Genomic DNA, 20,909 nt, shown 5'->3' on the forward strand with positions numbered 1-20,909 from the left:
AGCTCTCCAAGGACTGTTGCTAGCTTCAATGACTCCTTCGCTCAGTAGCCTTTGGATCTCTGACCTAATAAAGATCCGATCCTGGGCACTGTACCGTTTGATGCTGGTGGCGACGGGTTTGCAATTCGGGGTGAGGTTCGCAAACAGGGAAGGCGAATCGACCTTGAGGGTCGTGAGGACACAGACAGTGAGGGGGGGTGGTATAGGGCCGCCGAATTTGAAAGTTAGACTTTGGAGATTACACTGGCCCTTTGGCCCTCAAACGACCATGCTGCCTGTCTGAACTAAAACCCTCTACCCTTCCAGGAACCATATCCCTCTATTCCCATCCTATTTATATATTTGTCAAGATGCCCATTAAAAGTCACTATTTTATCTGCTTCCACTATCTCCCCAGCAGAGTTCCAGGCTCCCACCACCCTCTGTGTAAAATAATTGCCTCTTACATCTCCTTTAAACCTTGCCTCTCGCACCTTAAACCTATGCCCCCTAGTAATTCCACCCTGGGAAAAAGCTTCTGACTATCCACTCTGTCCACGCCCCTCGTAATCTTGTAGACTTCTATCAGATCGCTCCTCAACCTCTGTCGTTGCAGTGAGAACAAACCAAGTTTCTCCAACCTCTCCTCATAGCTAATGCCCTCCATACCGGGCAACATCCTGGTAAATCTTTTCTAGACCCTCCCCAAAGCCTCCACATCCTTCTGGTAGTGTGGCGACCAGAATTGAACACTATATTTCAAGTGTGGCCTAACTAAGTTTCTATAAAGCTGCAACATGACTTGCCAATTTTTTAACTCAATGCCCCAGCTGATGAAGGCTACCCTGCCATATGTCTCTTGACTACCTTCTCCACCTGCGTTGCCACTTTCAGTGAACTGTGTACCTGTACACCCAGATCCCTCTGCCTATCAATACTCTTAAGTGTTCTGCCATTTAGTGTATATTTCCGATCTGTATTAGACCTTCCAAAATGCATGACCTTACATTTGTCCGATTAAACTCCATCTGCTATTTCTCCGCCCTAGTCTCCAACCAATCTATACAATGCTGTATCCTCTGACAGTCCTCATCGCTGTCCGCAATTCCACCAATCTTTGTGTCATCTGCGAACTGAGTAATCAAACAAGTTACATTTTCCTCCAAACCATTTATATATATATTCCGAATAGCAAAGTTCCCAGCATTGATCCCTGAGGAACACCGCTAGTCACAGCCTTCCATTCAGAAACGCAGCCTTCCACTGCTACCCTCTGTCTTCAATAACCGAGCCAGCTCACCTCTGATCCAGTGTGACTACACCTTTTGTACCAGTCTGCCATAAAGGATCTTGTCAAAGGCCTTAATGAAGTCCATGTGGACAACATCCACTGCCCTACCCTCATCAATCATCTTTGTCACTTCCTCGAAAAACTCGATCAAGTTAGTGAGACACGACCACCCCTTCACAAAACCATGTTGCCTCTCGCTAATCCGTCCACTTATTTCTAAGTGAGAGTAAATCCTGTCTCGAAGAATCCTCTCCAATAATTTCCCTGTTATTGATGTAAGGCTCACAAACCTGTAATCATCTGGATTATCCTTGCTACCCTTCTTTAACAAAGGAACAACATTGGCTATTCTCCAATCTTCTGGGCCCTCCCCTGTAGCCAGTGAGGATACAACAATTTCTCTCAAGGCCCCAGCAATTTCCTCCCTTGCCTCTCTCAGTATTCTGGGGTATATCGCATCGGGCCCTTGGGATTTGTCTACCTTAATGTTTTCACGAACACCAATTCCTCTTTTTTGACCTCAACATGACCCAAACTTTCTACACACCCTTTCTCAGACTCATCGGGTCGGAGAATCGCCGGGGGGGGCGGCGTGAACCCCGCCCCCGCCGGCTGCCGAATTCTCTGGCGCCGGAGATTTGGCAGGGGCGGAAATCGCACCGCGCTGGTCGGCGGGCTCCCCCCAGCGATTCTCCAGCCCGCGATGGGCCGAAGTCCCGCCCGTTCTATGCAGGTCCCGCCGGCGTAAATTGGAGTTGGTCCCTTACCGGCGGGACCTGGCGGTGCGGGCGGGCTCCGGGGTCCTCAGGGGGGCGCGGGGTGATCTTGCCCCAGGGGGTGCCCCCATGGTGGCCTGGCCCGCAATCGGGGCCCACTGATCCGCGGGCGGGCCTGTGCCGTGGGGGCACTCTATTCCTACGCGCCGGCCGTGTAAGCCTCCGCGATGGCCGGCGCGAAGGTGAACCTCCCTGCGCTTGCGCGGGGTGACATCAGCAGCCGCTGACGCTCCTGCGCATGCGCGGACCCGTGCCGGCCGGCGGAGTCCCTTCGGCCTCGGTTGGCGCAGCGCCAAAGGCCTTCTACACCGGCCAGTGGAACGCAAACCACTCTGGCGCCGGCCTAGCGCCTGAAGGTGCGGAGGATTCCGCAACTTTGGGGCGGCCCGACGCCGGAGTGGTTCCCGGCACTCCACTGCGCCATTTCTGCCCACCCCGCCGATTCCCGGAGAATCCCGCCCAGGATCTACCAAGTCCTTCTCTTTGGAGAATACTGACGCAAGGAATCAGAACATATACATTCCCCATTACCCTCACCACCACCACCAACCCCACTTTCCTCCCAACCTCCCATTTGGAAAGCCATGTAATCAGTTGGGAAAGGCAAAGTAAGTTAAATAATCTGACAAAATTGGAGAGGAAAGGATCGAGGAAATTCCTCCCTGACACCCTTAGGTAATAAAAACCAGTCCAGACAATTGCAATCATCATATCATCCCTTATGATTTGAAATGTAAAGTCTTTTCTACAATCTGACCTTGCAGATGTGCCTGACCTAAACGTTAATGATTACAACAATTGTTGTAATCTGTTTATTGTATTAAATATAGAATCATACACTGCAGCTGTTGTTTCTAATTTTATAAAAATATTTATTACGTCAGGTGATGTGGGTGTTGCCAATTAGTATTTATTATCCATCCCTAATCACCCTTGAGGCAGTGGTGGTGAGCTGTCTTCTTGAACTATTGCAGTCCATGGTCGTGTAGGTACATCCATGGTTTTGTTAGGAAAGGAGTTCCAGGATTTCAACCCAGCAACAGTGAAAGAATGGAGTCAGGAGGTGAGTTAGTTGCCCACAGAATTCCTGGCTTCTGACCTGCTCTTGCAGCCACAGTATTTTTATGGCTGGTCCAGCTCCGTTTCTGGTCAATGGCATCCCCCAGGCTTCAGTGATGGTAATGCCATTGAATGTCAAGGGGAAATACTTAGATTCTCTCTTGTTGAAGATGGTCATTGACTGGCACTTGTATGGAGCGGATGTTACTTTACACTTATCAACACGAGTTTGAATGTTGTCCTGAACCGTTGCAGTCAATGGGATGTAGGTACACCCACAGTGCTGTTAGGAAGGGGGTTTCAGGGTTTCGACCCTGAAGCAGTGAAGGAACGGCAATAAAGTTCCAACGGGCAGCACGGTAGCATTGTGGATAGCACAATTGCTTCACAGCTCCAGGGTCCCAGGTTCGATTCCGGCTTGGATCACTGTCTGTGCGGAGTCTGCACATCCTCCCCGTGTGTGCGTGGGTTTCCTCCGGGTGCTCCGGTTTCCTCCCACAGTCCAAAGATGTGCAGGTTAGGTGGATTGGCCATGATAAATTGCCCTTGGTGTCCAAAATTGCCCTTAGTGTTGGGTGAGGTTACTGGGTTATGGGGATAGGGTGGAGGTGTTGACCTTGGGTAGAGTGCTCTTTCCAAGAGCCGGTGCAGACTCGATGGGCCGAATGGCCTCCTTCTGCACTGTAAATTCTATGATAAGTCAGGATGGTGTGTGAATTGGTGTGGAACATTCAGGGGGTGGTGTTCCCAAGCATCTGCTACCCTTGTCCTTCTAGGTGTTAGAGGTCATGGATTTGGACGATGCTGTCAAAGGACCCTTAGTGTGTTGCTGCAGTGAAAGTAGTGGATGGTAGACATTGCTGCTACTGTACTTCGGTCGTGGAGATCGTTAGAACATGTTTAAGGTGGTGGATGGGGTGCCAAACAATCACGCTGTTTTGTTTTTGCTGTTGTTCAGTTTCTTGTGTTTTGGACCTGCACTCATCCAGGCAATTGAGAAAAATCCATCATACTATTGACTATTGCCTTGTGGATAGTGTACGGGTTTTGGGGAGTCTGGGGGTGAGTTAGACGCCACAGAATCCCAAGCCTCTGATCTGATCTAGCCACAATATTTATGTGTTGTGGTATGATGTGCATGCACCTGAAAGGGAAAATATCTTAAACTACTGTCAATAGTTATCACGTGAAAGGAAATGATATAGTCAGTTGGGAAGCAGCAGGGTAGAGATCAGGGGCGTCATTCTCCAACGGATATTCGGCGGGGGCGGGAATCGGGCCGCGCCGGTTGGCGGGCCCCCCCCGCTCGATTCTCCGGCCCGGATGGGCTGAAGTCCCGCCGATAAATTGCCTGTCCCGCCGACGTAAATTAAAGTACCCATTTACCGGCGAGACAAGGCGGCGTGGGCGGGCTCCGGGGTCCTGGGGGGGGGGGCGCGGGGCGATCTGGCCCCGGGGGGGTGCCCCCACGGTGGCCTGGCCCGCGATCGGGGCCCACCAATCCGCGGGCGGGCCTGTGCCGTGGGGGCACTCTTTCCCTTCCGCCTCCGCCACGGTCTCCACCATGGCGGAGGCGGAAGAGGCTCCCTCCACTGCGCATGCGTGGGAAACTGTCAGCGGCCGCTGACGCTCCCGCGCATGCGCCGCCCGGGGATGTCATTTCCGCGCCAGCTGGCGGGGCAACAAAGGCCGTTTCCGCCAGCTGGCTGGGCGGAAATCCCTCCGGCGTCGGCCTAGCCCCTCAATGTTGGGGCTCGGCCCCCAAAGATGCGGAGCATTCCGCACCTTTGGGGCGGCGCGATGCCCGTCTGATTGGCGCCGTTTTGGGCGCCAGTCGGCGGACATCGCGCCGTTTGAGGAGAATTTCGCCCCGGATGTACTATAATTAGCCTGCTAGTAAATCTATTTGAATTTAGCCTTCTCTTCAAATAAAGAACCTATTATTGTTCCATCAATCCTTGTGTATGACTGGTACATTTACATCTAGCATAAGATAAACATAGCAATATGGCTACTCCAGTTCAGTTTCTGGTCAATGATAACCCTCCAGTAATTTGATTGGGATTCAGCAATGGTAATACCATTGAATGTCATGAGGAGGTGATTAGATCCGCTCTTGCTAGAGGTGGTCATTGCCTGGCACTTGTGTAGCACAAATCTTAATTGCCACTTACCAGCCCAAGCCTGATTGGTGTCCAAGTGTTGTTCCATATGGACACGAGCTAATTCAGTATCTGAGCAATCTTGAATGGTGCTGAACATTGTGCAATCATCAGCGAGCATCCCTACTTTTAAACTTATGATGAAGGGAATGTCATTGAAGACGTTTGATCTAGGACACTCATCTGAGGAACTTGCAGTGATATCCTGGGATTGAGATGATTGACCTACAACAACCACAACTATCTTCCTTTGTGTTAGATATGGCTGCAATCAATGAGAGTTTTCATCCTGATTCCCATTGATTCCAGTTCTGCTAGGACTCCTTGATGCCATCCTCGGTCAAATGTTGAGTTGATGTCAAAGGCAGTCAACCTCCCCTCAACTCTTTTGCCATGTTTGGACCAAGGTTGTAATGAAGTCAGGAGCTGGGTGAACCTGACAGAACCCAAACTGAATGTAAATCAGCAAGTTATTGTTGAGTGAATGAATGCTGCTTAGTAGCACTGTTGACTTATTATGCTGATGATCAAGAGTAGACTCTTGGGTCAGTTATTGGCCAGATTGGATTTGTCCTGCTTTTTGCATACAGGACATACCCGGGCAATTTTCCACATTGCTGCATAGATGCCAGTGTTTTAGCTGTATTGAAACAGTTTTGCTAGGGGCACAGCAAGTTCTGGAACAAATTTCTTCAGCACTAATTGATGGAGTAAGAAACCAAGACTAAAAACTGAATTCTCCATTCTGGAGAGTGCCGTGGCTCAGGTGGGAATGTGGAGTTTTCCCGTTGTAGAGCCTGACGGGAAAATATACCATATCCTCCATCCTTGACCTCACTAATTATACACCCATGAATTTTGTGCCATATTCTGTGGCAGGGCAGGCATGATGGGGAGATTCCTGCTATCATATCTGGGTTCCATATTGAACAGGCACCTCACATTACTAACCCACCACTGAAGAAAGAGGATGGTCCTCCTAAAAAACATAATGGATCTCCAGGAACTCTGGAGCTGGAAGATGGACCTCCTCAATGACACCCAGGGGAGGATTTTCAGCCCCTGTTTCTGGTGGGCGGAAAACTGGAGCGGCCGGAGAACCAACGGGAGGTCCAAAACGGCATTTCCGCAGGGGGATTTTCCATTGAGATAGTCCCACTCCCCACCACGCCCAATGATGTAATGCGGTTCTGATCATGAAAGTTCGGCAACTCCATTACCATATATTTGAAGAAAAGCAAATTACTGCAGATGCTGGAATCTGAAACCAAAAGAAAAAATGCTGGAAAAGGTCAGCAGGTCTGGCAGCATTTGTAAGGAGAGAAAAGAGCTAATATTTCGAGTCCAGATGACGTTTTGTCAACCATATATTTGAATGTCAATAGTGGGCCTCCCCACTATATTATCTCACCATGAAAGGAATTCCCCTTCCCTGCTGGCATGACATCATGTTGGTGGGGTTTACGACAGGCCCTGACAACTGGGAACCTGATGAACGGTCCCCACTGGCGTTTATAGATAAGTACAGCATCCAGGGGAAGAGGGACATGCCGGCACTGCCTTGGCACTGCCTTGGCACTGCTCCCTGGCACTGTTTACTGCTAGTGGGTCACTGCCTGGGGTGGGGGGGGCGGGGGGAATTCCGCGGGGAGGGGTGGGGGGGGGGACAGGATGTGGAGGGCAGTCATGCATCTGTTAGTTGGGTCTTGTGACCATATGGAAGGGGGAGTCTCATGTCGGTGGAAGGGGAGATGGTGTGGGTCTTGTCATGGGGATGTTATTTTTTGATCGGTGCGCCCTTTTAAAGCGTGCCCCCTCAGCATGATGTCATGGGACCCATGCCTTAAATTTTCTTTTTCTAAGTGATTGAAAATATGGCAGGAAAACCTGGCAAGGTAGCTGATGGACTGCCTTCTGCTTTTCCATCCAGAGACAATGCTTCAAACAAATATTGAAACATTTGATCCTAAATCTGGAAGCTCCACCTGCAGATACTGCTCCCCACCCACTGCTGTGCTGTTCCGAGATGCATAGTTACTGTTGGCCTCCATTCCGAACACCAGAGGCAGCGCCAGGCGTTGTTTAGATACGTTTCGGCCGGCGTAGCAGAGAATAGGGTGTGGGTGGTGAGGTGTTGGGTGCTCTGAGATACAGACGAACCAACACGGTTGCGATTGGTACAACGCAGTTTTATTCCATTAAACTATTTATACATCAGACTTGGTACTCAGCACGTGGTGACTGTGTGAGTGTCTTGCTATGAGGTCCTGGCCCTGTGCTGTCTCCTGATGGACTGCCCAGGAGGTGTTGTGTTTCTTGTCTTATACTGTGTCTGCTCTTGTCTGTGAGTGGCTGTCGTGTTATGTGTGCTAATTGGTCCGTTGGTCTGTCTATCATTATGTATGTGTTATGATGTATGTTTGAATATCATGACATCCCCCTTTTTTTACAAGATTATGTGCCTACGTGGTTATAAATATAAATGTGTCCTGAGTGCAGCTAAAAGTGTGTGTGCATGCGTAATATTTACATCATGTACATGGGGCTTAAATATACACAAGGGGCGATGTCAGGTGTGACATGCCAACGAGGTTGTATCATAACAAAAGAAGAACAATGAGGAAATTTGGAATGATCAAACGAAGCCTGTAACGATAAAAGAGTGACATGTTATAAAACAGTGGTTGCAAAAGTTTGACGTGTGAACAGTCTCATCAGTCCAGTCTAGGAGGTGGGTGACGAATTCGGGTGACCGCCTCAAGGGTGGGTCGAGAACCACCGGCTGAGGTGCGAGCCTGGCCACGGGCGGCGACAGAAGAGGCATGGTATATGGCAGCTCCACAAAGTCGCTATCAGGAACCAGTGGAGGACACGGCGTCTGTGTAGGGTCCCGTTGCGAACGTGGAAGTAAGCGAAGTGCTCGGCGATTGCGCCTACGCATGGATCCATCCGGCATGCGTACCAGGAACGAGCGGGGAGCCACGTGTCGGAGAACTTTGGCAGGTGCTGACCAGCCACCGTCTGGTAGGTGGATGAGGACGTTGTCTCCAGGGGCCAGGGAGGGAAGATCAGTTGCCCGTAAGTCGTCCGATCTCTTCTGGCGACCGCGCTGCAGTTGCATCCTATGCAGTACCGGAGCGTGGTCTATTGTTGGTGCCAGGATGGAAGGCACAGTGGTTCTGAGGGCGCGACCCATCAGCAACTGTGCTGGTGAGAGACCAGTGGCTAGTGGGGCCGAGCGATAGGCCAGTAGGGCGAGGCAGAAGTCCGACCCGGCAGCAGCAGCCTTGCAGAGGAGCCGCTTGGCAATGTGAACGCCCTTCTCCGCCTTTCCATTTGACGGGGATGCAGAGGGCTGGACGTCACGTGTGTGAAGCCATATGAGGCGGCAAAGGACGACCATTCCTGGCTGGCAAAACAGGGCCCATTGTCCGACATGACAGTCATCGGAATGCCGTGGCGAGTAAAGGTGTCTTTGCAGGCCCTGGTGACAGCAGACGACGTCAAATCGTGCAGGCGTATGACTTCAGGGTAGTTTGAGAAGTAGTCAACTACGATGACATAGTCCATGCCGAGCGCGTGAAATAGGTCGACACCCACCTTCGCCCAGGGGGACGTCACCAGCTCATGGGGCAGAAGTGTCTCAGGGGGTTGATCCGGCTGAAACCTTTGGCAGGCTGTACAGTTGAGCACCATGTTGGCAATATCGTCACTGATGCCCGGCCAGTATACCGCCCCTCGGGCCCTCCGTCTGCACTTCTCGACCCCCAAGTGGCCTTCGTGTAGTTGGTCGAGAAGCAGCTGGCGTATGCTGTGCGGAATCACAATCCGGTCCAGCATCAGAAGGACACCATCAATGATGGCTAGGTCGTCTCGTACATTGTAGAACTGCGGGCACTGCCCTTTGAGCCATCCTCCCGTCATGTGGCGCATCACTCGCTACAGAAGTTGGTCGGCCGCAGTCTCTCGGCGGATACGGGCCAGACTGGAGTCGTCAGCCGGCAGATTTGCCGCTGTGAAAGCCACCTGTGCCTCGACCTGACATACGAACCCCTCCGCATCTGGCGGCGTGCTCACTGCTCTGGATAGGGCATCTGCCACGATGAGGTCCTTCCCTGGAGTGTAGACCAGTTGGAAGTGGTACCTCCTGAGTTTAAGTAGGATGCTCTGGAGGCGAGGGGTCATCTCGTTCAGGTCCTTGTTTATTATGCTGACCAGGGGGCGGTGGTCAGTTTCGACCGTGAACCGTAGAAGACCATATACGTAATCGTGGAACTTGTCTAAACCGGTTAGCAAGCCCAGGCATTCTTTTCGATTTGCGCGTAGTGCTGCTCTGTGGGGGTCATGGCCCGCGATGCATAGGCCACTGGGGCCCATGATGCCGTGTCATCCCTCTGCAGGAGCACTGCTCCAATGCCGGATTGGCTGGCATCAGTTGAGACTTTGGTGGCACGAGACGTGTCAAAAAACGCCAACACTGGTGCCGTAGTGAGTTTGCATTTGAGCTCCTCCCATTCCAGCTGGTGTGTGTGTTGCCACTGGAACTCTGTGGATTTTCTGACCAGGTGGCGCAGAGTCGTCGTGTGGGAGGCAAGGTTGGGAATGAACTTCCCCAGGAAGTTGACCACGCCAAGGAAGCATAGGACAGCTTTCTTGTCGGCTGGCTGCGGCATGGCTGTGATGGCGCTCACCTTGTCTGCATCCGGACGGACCCCTGACTGGGAGATATGGTCTCCCAGGAACTTCAACTCGGTCTGGCCAAAGGAGCACTTGGCTCGGTTGAGGTGCAGGCCGTTTTCCCGTATGCGGGCAAAAACGCGTTGGAGATGATATATGTGCTCCTGCGGTGTGGTGGACCAGATGATGACATCGTCCACATATACGCGCACCCCTTCGATGCCTTCCATCATCTGCTCCATGATTCTATGGAAGACCTCGGATGCCGAGATGATGCCAAATGGCATCCGGTTGTAGCAGAACCTGCCGAAAGGGGTGTTGAAGGTACATAGCTTTCGGCTGGACGAGTCCAGTTGGATCTGCCAAAATCCTTTGGAAGCATCCAGTTTCGTGAATATCTTCGCCTGGGCCATTTCACTGGTGATCTCCTCCCATTTGGCTATGGGATAATGTTCCCTCATAATATTATTATTGAGGTCTTTGGGGTCAATACAGATGCGGAGCTCGCTGGAGGGCTTCTTGACACACACTATGGAGCTGACCCATGGCGTGGGCTCCGTGACTCGGGATAGGACCCCTTGGTCCTGGAGATCCTGCAGCTGCTGCTTGAGGCGGTCTTTAAGTGGCGCAGGAACCCTGCGAGGTGCGTGAACGACCGGGGTGGCGTCCGGTTTGAGGCGAATTCGGTAGGTGTATGGCAGTGTTCCCATGCCTTCGAATGCCTCCTGGATGTGGGCGAGGAGCGATTGGAGCTGTGCGTTGAACTCTGCATCCGGGAAGTCAGACATGCCGTCTGGAGAGAGAGAGAGGATTTGTTGCACAAGGTGGAGAGCCTTGCATGCCTGTGCGCCCAGCAGGGTGTCCTTCGATGAGCTGACTATCTCGAATGAGAGTGTGGCCGTGTGTGTGTTGTGTGTCACCTGGAGCTGGCAGGATCCCATGGCCGGGATAACGTTCCCGTTGTAGTCGACCATCTTGCACCGGGATGGCCGGATTGGTGGTCTGACCTTCATGGCGTAGAAGGCTGACCATGCTATGAGGTGGAATCCCCTCCGTGCCGATTCGGTCGCCTGAAATTGGGCATAGCGGCTAGTCGTATTCTCATGCAGGACACAGGCTTCAACTGCAAATGCTAAGGTCAGGCCTTTAATTTTTAGCAGCTGCTGGCGTAGGCCACTGGAGGCAACGGCAAAAACGATCTGGTCCCGGATCATGGAGTCTGAGGTAGTGTCGTAACCACAGGACTGCGCGAGTATGCGGAGGTGCGTCAGGAAGAACTGAAAGAGCTCATCCTTACCTTGCAGGCACTGCTGAAAGGCATACCTCTCAAAGCTTTTGTTGACCTCAACGTTGAAGTGCTTGTCGAGCTTGAGGAGGACCGTGTCATACTTAGCTTTGTTCTCGCCTTCCGCGAACATCAAGGAGTTGTATACATCGATGGCGTGCTGACCTGCGGTAGTGAGGAGCATGGCAATCTTTGTTTCATCCGAGGCGCCCTGTTTTTCATTGGCTTGCATGAAGAGTTCGAAGCGCTGCTTGAAGAGCTTCCAATTTGTGCCCAGGTTCCCAGCGACCTGCAACGGCTGCGGTTTGTTGCGGGTGGCCATGGCTCAGGATGGCAGATTTGCCAGTAGGTATCGATTCACTCCTGGTATCATGAAGTGTTGGGTTCTCTGAGGTACAGACGAACCAACATGGTTGCGATTGGTACAACGCAGTTTTATTCCATTAAACTATTTATACATCAGACTTGGTACTCAGCACGTTGTGACTGTGTGAGTGTCTTGCTATGAGGTCCTGGCCTCGTGCTGTCTCCAGATGGACTGTCCAGGAAGTGTCGTGTTTCTTGTTTTATACTGTGTCTGCTCTTGTCTGTGATTGGCTGTCGTGTTAGAATATTTTTTTTTCATAGAATTAACACATCGTGTTATGTGTGCTAATTGGTCAGTTGGTCTGTCTATCATTATGTATGATGTAATGATGTATGTTTGAATATCATGACAGGTGGAAGATTCCGATTGGCCCTTCATCTGCATTCCATTAGCAGGATGCAGATCAGTTTCAAACCAGCCTCCAGCAGGTTTCCCGACCTGTCATGGTGGACACCAACAGAAGGTTAGAGACTCCCAATGAATTCTACCTCCTAACCCACCTTGGAACGCATCAGTGGCAGCATGAGAGAACTCCACCATAGGTTTCAGGCTAAAGTAATTATTAATTAGTACCTTGTAATTAAATTAGAATATGGAGCATGAACAAATTCAGCAAATATTCAATGTAATAATCAAACCAACTTTTTGTTAGGGGTTAATTCTCTTTTCAAATTGACACACCACAAGTACTGAAATAACTTGTTTGAAAAAAGGTCCTTAAAATATTTTATAATTGCAGCATCCTTCCTGCTCGTGAGCAGATACTGTTTAACATTGAATACCATTGCAATGCCAGATCTCAGAAATGAACTGACTTCGAACTGAATAACTTAAAGCACATTGATACTACATTAGGTACGTCATTTGTACAGATTTTCAAGAACACAGCCTCGGTCTCAAAGATTCCATGGATTGCTGGCTAATTGTTTTAATCAGCAATGCAATGGGTGTTTTAGTTTAATGTTGCTATGTTAGAAATAGTCATTGGCTTTCAAAACAAAACTGTCCTAGACACCTACAACCTTTGAAGAAAGTCCTTTGCCAAGTTTTGAAAATATCAATATTTACACAAATATGACAATGTAACTCTTACCCATCTCTGTAACATTTATTTCTGTGTTCCTAACAAATTCACACACAGCTCCTATAGCAACTATTCCCATACTTTCGGATAACTTTGTAGCATCTGGGTGTGATAACACATGAAAAATGGTCAACAAGCAGTTCTTAAAATCCAGAAACTCCTGTATTTATGTTAAAAGCATATAATGTAGTTTTTCACAACAGTGACTCCATCTGCTCTAAGAAAGTAGTTTGTTCCTGACAACAACTGCTTACTGGACTTGTGCAGAATTCCGCTGGAAAAACAAGCTAAACGAAAGAGCTCAGCATTCGCTGCAATGTGTATCGTGCTACATATAACTCTGAGCTAACAACACTGCAGACTGGGTTATTACTTGGCCTATTTTCCAGTGGCTTTTACTCAGGTCGCAACATTTTTTTTAAATGACCGCAGTGTAGTTCATTAAAACTGCTGACAGGAAACCCAATGAAATTTGAAAGTTTGCTTGGTTGGTCAAAATTCTGGGCAAGTGGCACCCCTACTACCAGAATTTAAATTATGTAATCTATTGTTATTCTGTGATACATCTCCACAATGATGATAATCTGCTTAATGTTACTTAAGTGTGAATTTTAATTCTAAAAATATTGTTTTTTACTCATCGTCAAGTCAATATTTTGAGTTCCAAAAGGTACATATTCATAGCCAGTTCTTTCCTTTTGTTAGGAGAAGAAGGATGAAGAACTCTAGAATTCTGATTAGATTATGTGGACAAATCATTTTTTGCCCCAAACATATTAATGCTTAAACACAACTTTGATATTCTCTAAATTGATAGCAGTTAATACAGTCAAAGGGAACATACTTTTTTTTTGAGCATTTCTCGAGTGTCAATTGATTCTCAAAGTATTAAATCAGTACTGATGAATTTGCTTAATGAAGTTTATCTCTTAAGTGATACGATAGTCTTCCTACCCAGGCATCCTAATTAAGAGGCTTCAATTGGAGTGCTGAGCATGTTTATGCCATTAACAGCAACAATTGGTAGTTATTAGGTCCCCTGGCCATACTATTCAGAACAGGAAAGCTCTTTTTATTTGTTCATGGTATATCAACCTCGGTGTCTAGGCTGGCATGTATTGTCCATTCTTAATTGCCCTTGAGAAGGTGGTAATGTGTTGCTTCTTGAACCAATGCAGCCTATGTATTGAAGGAGCACCCACAGTGCTGTTAGGAAGGGGGTTCCAGGATTTTGATCCAGTGGCAGTGAAGGAATGATGATAGAGTTCCATGTCAGGATTGTGTGCGACTTGGAGGGGAACGTGAAGATGGTTGTGTTCTCATATTTTTGCAGCCCTTGTCCTTCTAGATGGTAGAGCTCATGGGTTTGGAATGTGCTGTCAAAGGAGCCTTAGTGAGTTGCTGCAATATTTTTTGTAGTTGGCACAACAGGCTGTCACTGTGCATCAGTGGTGGATTGAATGTTTAAAGCAGTAGATGCAATACCAATCAAACGGGTTGCTTTGTCTTGGTTGGTTCGAGCTTATTGAGTGGAGTTCGAGCTGCACTCGTGCAGGCAAATGGAGAATATTCCATCACACTCTCAGCTTGTGCCTTGTAAATGGTGGACAAGCTTTGGGAAGTCAGGAGGTGAGGTACTCGCCGCAGAATTCCCAGTCTCTGACCTGCTCTGGTAGTCATAGTATTGATATGGCTGGTTCAGTTCAGTTTCTGGACAATGATAAATCCCAGGAGTTTGACAGTGGGATATGCAATAAGAGTAATGTCATAGAGGGCGGGATTCTCCGAGCCCCGCGCCGGGTCGGAGAATCACCGCAACCGCGCCCCGCCGCCGGCACGTGATTCTCCGAGGAGCAGAGAATCGGTGCCATTTGTGCCGGCGCGTTTGACACTGGGCACAGCAAAGGCTATAGGACCTGGCAACATTCTCGCAATAGTACGGAAGACTTTTGCATCCAGATCGCGGGCCGTGAGCGGCCAGGCCGCCGATTCTCTGGCCTTGATGGGCCGAGCGGCCGCGCGGAAACGGCAGAGTCCCGCCGGCGCTATCCACACCTGCTCGCAGCCGGCGGGAACTCTGCGCGCAGGGTCGGGGGGCCGCCTGTGGGGGGGGGTAGGGGGGAGGAGGAGGGAGGGGGGGACCTCCAATGGGGTCTGGCCCGCGATCAAGGCCCACCAATCGGCGGGCCGGCCTCTCCAGCCCCGGCCCTATTTTGTTACGCGGCCTGCCCCTGAACCCCGGAGCCATGTTGTGTTGGGGCCGGCGCGTTGAAGAAGTCCCCCGCGCATGCGCAGATTGGCGTGGTGCCACTGTGCATGTGCAGGGGACCCCCTGTGGCGGCCAGAATCGGTAGTGCCCGCGCCCGTTTTGCGCTGTCGTGAAATGCGACGGCGTTCACGACAGCACGGACACTCTCCCTCCATTTCAGAGAATCCCGCCCAGAATGTCATTATGGGCAGCATGTTGGCACAGTGGTCAGCACTGTTGCCGCAAAGCACCAGTGACCTGGGTTCAATTCTGGCTTTGTCTGTGTAGAGTTTGCACATTCGCCCCATGTTTGCGTGACTTTTCTCCGGGTGCTCCGGGTTCCTCCAACTGCCTAAGATGTGCAGGTTAGGTGAATTGGCCATGCTAAATTTCCACTTTGTTCAGGGATGTTAGATTACAGCTATGGGATGGGATGGCAGGGAAGTGGACCTCGGTAGAGTGGTATTTCAGGGGGTCAGACCTTATAGTCCGAATGGCCTCCTTCTGTACTGTAGGGAGTCTATGGATTGTATGAATTTCAAGGGGGGATGTTTAAATGCTCTTGTTGCCCTCAGAACTGAGATGGCTGACTTCCAACAACCGGAAGCACCTTCTGTTATGCTATGTCCCCCTCCCCGATTCCCATTGACTCTAATTTTACTTGGGTTCATTAATGCCATACTCGGTCAAATGCTGCTTTTATATCAACCTTGGTCTAAACATGGAGAAAAGAACTGAACTCAAGCACTTAACTGCTTGAGTTCAGTTCTTTTCTCCATGTTTAGACCAAGGTTGTTGTGAGGTCAGGAGCTACGGAGGCCCTGGTGTAATCCAAACTGGGCGTCAGTAAGCAGACTATTGCTGAGTATGTGCCGCATGACATCACTACCTTCCATCACGTTACTGATGATCAAGAGCAGACTGATTGGGCAGTAATTGTTCAGGTTGGATTTTTCTTGCTCGTTGTGAACAGCGCATAACTAGGCAATTTTCCACATTGCCGGGTAGGCGCCAATCTTTTAGCTGCACTGGAATAGCTTCAGTAGAGGCACAGCTAGATCTGGGGCAAAAGTCTTCAGTACTATTGCGAAAATGTTGCCAGGTCCTATAGCCTTTGCTGTGCCCAGTGCCTTCTTGATACCTCATGGAGTGTGCCAAATTGGCTGAAGACTGGCATCTGTGATGCCAGGACGCCAGGAGGAGACTGAAATGGATCGTCCACTTGACACTTCTGGCTGAAGATGGCTGCAAATCGTAGAATCCCTACAGTGCAGAAGGAGCTCATCGGGCCTGCACTGACCCTCTGAAAGAGCAACCTACTGAGGCTCATTCCCCCACCCTATCCCCATAACTCCATCTACCCTGGACACAAAGGGGAAATTTTAGCATGTCCAACTCACCTAACCTGCACATCTTAGGACTGGCTTTGGACTGGAATGTTTTACATTGACAAAGTACTGGCACGGTCTTCTTAATGGTAAATTCACATATAAATGGACTGATGGAAGATAAATGCTTCAATCGATTTAATAATTGAAATCAACTCAGTATAACAACATGCTAACTTGTCAGACTTTCGGGTGAACGGGCACCAATGTTCTTTAGTTACCTTCCACGTTGACCACCGACAAACATTTTACATTGGCACAAGTGAGAAAGCACCACATTTATCCATAATAATGAAGGAAATTTCTATTTCATCAGTAAAGTATTCTTACCACTCCAGAGTTCATAGAGAGGGTAGAGGACAATGCAAGACACTGCATCCAACATTTTGTACATCTGCGTTTATTGATCAACTTATCATTAATTTTAAATACAACATCCTTTTCTCATCTACTTTTAACTCCACAGAGAAATATGCCAACATTTTTGATAGAAATTGTACAACTTATAAATTACTACTAATATGCATATTCTCTATGTAATCTTGCAACCACACATAGTTAATAAAACTGAATTCTTAGTTTTTAATGGCATGTATAAATTAGTTTAAAGTAAACCATAGTTTAGGTATTTGAAAGCTGGCAGTTTCAGATTGAAATGATTTGTGCATTTAAAAATAATTGATGCAAAATGTACATGCAAAAAAAAAAATTCAAGAGTCATGTGAATATTTTCCCATCTGTATCTGAAATCACTGGTGAGCTAGTGTCAGCAGGTAGGGAGTGCTGAGACAGTGGTTTAAAAAAATTATGCATTTCAAGGTTGATCGCAATCAAACAGTGCAAGCAAAAATGCTTCCTGATTTTTCACCCTTCATATAACCACTGTTTTTTTCTCGCATAAGTGAATGGACAAAAACCGCAGGTTTAGTGGAGCCAATTATCCTACGGGAGGCGGAAATCAGGTGTCAGGACCAAATCTGAGTCGTGGTCCCACCTCCAAGTTATGAGGGGGAAGGGGGGGTGGTGGGCAGAGAGGAGGGGAGCATAACTTTGCAGTCTGCAGTGTCTTAGTAAGAAATCTTACAACACCAGGTTAAAGTCCAACAGGTTTGTTTCAAATCACTAGCTTTCGGAGCACTGCTGGAGCTTGAGCCTCAGTTCGGTGTGTCAGAGACGGTTGGGGTGTAGGGGTAGGCAGGGGGGTGATAAGTGGCGGCAGTATCAGCGCAAGACAATAAAGGAGACCCAGGGGAGCGTACGGGGTGCTGGTGGTGGCGGTGGGCAGCGGGGAGCGGGGCGCGTTGGTAGGGGAACCAGCTGGCGCCAGGTCCTGTAGGGAGACCGTATCTTGCCGTCCGTCCTGGTGCGCGATGTAGGCGTACTGGGGGTTGCCGTGGAGCAGCTGGACCCGCTCAACCAGGGGGTCGGTCTTATGGCTTCTCATGTGCCTCCGGAGAAGGACAGGTCCCGGAGTTAACAGCCAAGATGGAAGCGAGACCCCGGAGATGGACTTCCTGGGGAAGATAAACAAACGATCGTGAGGGGTATCGTTCGTGGCTGTGCAGAGGAGTGATCTGATGGGGTGGAGGGCGTTGGGGTGGACCTCCTGCCAGCGGGGGATCGGGTGACTTCTAGACCTGAGGGCCAGAAGAACGGCCTTCCATACCGTCGCGCTTTCCATCTCCACCTGCCCGTTTCCCTGCGGGTTATAACTCGTAGTCCTGCTCGAGGCGATGTCTTTGCTGACGTAGTTCATCACTCATGAACGATGTGCCCCGGTCGCTGTAGACGTAGGCAGGGAAAACCGAACAGTATGAAGACACTGTGCAGTTCCTGTATTACAGTGGCCGAGGTCATGTCGGGGCAGGGGACAGCGAAGGGGAAGCGGGAGTACTCATTGATAACGGTGAGGAAGTATATATTACGGTTGGTGGAGGAGAGGGGCCCTTTCAAGTCAATGCTTAGGCGCTCAAAGGGCCGGGAGGCCTTTACCAGGCAGGCCTTGTCTGGCCGTAGAAGTGCGGTTTGCACTCTGCGCAGACTTGGCAGTCCCTGGTCATTGCCTTGACCTCCTCAGTGGAGAAGGGCAGATTGCGGGCCTTAATGAAGTGGGTAAGCCGGGTGACAGAGGTCATTGTGGATAGCCCGAAGTCGGTCATCTTACGCGCTGGTGCATGTGCCGCGGGACAGGGCATCTGGAGGCTCGTTGAGCTTCCCAGGACGATAATTGATATCATAATTGTAGGTGGAGAGTTCGATCCTCCACGTCAAGATTTTGTCATTATTTATTTTGTGCGTTGTCAAACATGAAGGCGACCGATGCCTATCTCACTCCTGAATGTAGACGCCAAGCTGCTGGCAAAAGTGCTGGCGATGAGGATTGTGTCCCGGGGGTGGTGCATGAACACCAGACAGCGTTTGTAAAGGGGAGACAACTGAATGTCAACGTGCGACGGCTGTTGGGGGTGATAATGATGCCCCCAGCGAAGGGGGACGCAGAGATAGTGGTGGCGATGGATGCAGAGAAGGCATTCGATAGGGTAGAGTGGGAGTATCTATGGGAGGTGTTGAGGAGGTTTGGGTTCGGGGAGGGGTTTGTCAGTTGGGTCAGACTTCTATATGGGGCCCCAGTGGCAAGTGTAGTCACAAATCGGCAAAGATCGGAGAATTTTTGGTTACATAGGGGAACAAGGCAGGGGTGTCCCCTGTCCCCATTACTGCTCGCGTTGGCAATTGAACCACTGGCCATAACGTTGAGAGACTCTAAGAAATGGAGGGGGTTGGTTAGAGGGGGAGATGAACATCGAGTGTCACTCTACGCAGATGACTTACTGCTGTATGTGGCGGATCCTGTAGAGGGGATGACAGAGGTTATGCAGATATTGAGGGAGTTTGGAGATTTTTTGGGATATAGGCTAAATATGGGGAAGAGTGAGCTTTTCGTAATACACCCTGGGGATCAGGGAAGAGGAATAGACGCCCTGCCGTTAAGGAGAGTGGAAAGGAGCTTCCGATATTTGGGGATTCAGGTAGCTAGGAGCTGGGGAACTCTACACAAACTCAATCTGACGCGGCTGGTGGAGCAGATGGAGGAGGATTTCAAGAGGTGGGATATGCTGCCGCTCTCACTGGCGGGCAGAGTGCAGGCGGTAAAAATGATGGTCCTCCCAAGGTTTCTTTTCGTGTTTCAATGTCTCCCCATTCTGATCACTAAGGCCTTTTTCAAGAAAATAGACAGGAGCATTATGAGTTTCGTGTGGGCAGGGAAGACCCCAAGGGTAAGGAGGGGGTTCCTGCAGCGCAGCAGGGACAGAGGAGGACTGGCGTTGCCGAATCTGAACGACTACTATTGGGCCGCCAACGTGGCGATGGTTTGTAAGTGGATGAGGGAGAGAGAGGGGGTGGCGTGGAAGAGGCTGTAGATGGCGTCCTGTAAGGGAACGAGCCTAAAGGCGCTGGTGACGCCGCCGCTGCCGCTCTCCCCGAAAAGGTATACCACAAACCCAATGGTGGTGGCAACCTTAAGGATCTGGGGGCAATGGAGGCGACACAGGGGGGTGACGGGTGCCTCGGTGTGGTCCCCGATCAGGAACAACCAAAGGTTTGTCCCAGGAAGGATGGACGGAGTGTTCCAGAGCTGGCATCGGGCAGGAACTAGGAGATTGAGAGATTTGTTTATTGACGGGATGTTCGCGAGCCTGGGAGCGCTGGAGGAAAAATATGAGTTGCCCCCGGGGAATATCTTTCGATACATGCAAGTGAGGGCGTTTACGAGGCAACAGGTGAGGGAATTTCCGCTGGTCCCGACACAGGGGATCCAGGATAGAGTGATTTCCGGGGTATGGGTCGGGGAGGGCAAAGTGTCCGAAATATATCAGGAGATAAGAGACGAGGGGGAGGCGCTGGTAGAGGAGCTGAAGGGAAAATGGGAAGATGAGCTGGGGGAGGAGATTGAGGAGGGGATGTGGGCTGATGCCCTAAGTAGGGTGAATTCCTCGTCCTCGTGTGCCAGGCTTAGCCTGATACAATTCAAGGTTCTACACAGAGCACAAATGACGGGAGCAAGACTGAGCAGGTTCTTCGGAGTGGAGGACAGGTGCGGGAGGTGCTTGGGAAGCCCCGGCGAACCACACACTCATGTTCTGGTCGTGTCCGGCACTGGATGAGTACTGAACGGGAGAGGCAAAGGTGATTTCAAAGGTGGTGAAGGTCTGGGTCAAGCCAGGCTGGGGGTTAGCTATATTTGGGGTAGCGGAAGAGCCGGGAGTGCAGGAGGCGAAAGAGGCCGATATTCTGGCCTTTGCGTCCCTGATAGCCCGGCGAAGGATCCTACTTATGTGGAAGGAAGCGAAACCCCCCGGCGTGGAGGCCAGGATAAACGATATGGCAGGGTTCATAAAACTGGAACAAATGAAATTTGCGCTGAGAGGATCGGCTCAGGGGTTCTCCAGGCGGTGGCAACCGTTCCTTGACTATCTCGCGGAACGTTAAGGGAAAATAGATCGTCAGCAGCAGCCCAGAGGCGGGGAGTGGGGGGGGGGGCACTAAAAAACGTTCTTTTTGTTGTCACTTTGTTAGCTCACTACTTTATTT

The sequence above is a fragment of the Scyliorhinus torazame genome, chromosome 8 (genome assembly GCF_047496885.1).
Source record: "Scyliorhinus torazame isolate Kashiwa2021f chromosome 8, sScyTor2.1, whole genome shotgun sequence".
Classification (NCBI taxonomy): domain Eukaryota; kingdom Metazoa; phylum Chordata; class Chondrichthyes; order Carcharhiniformes; family Scyliorhinidae; genus Scyliorhinus; species Scyliorhinus torazame.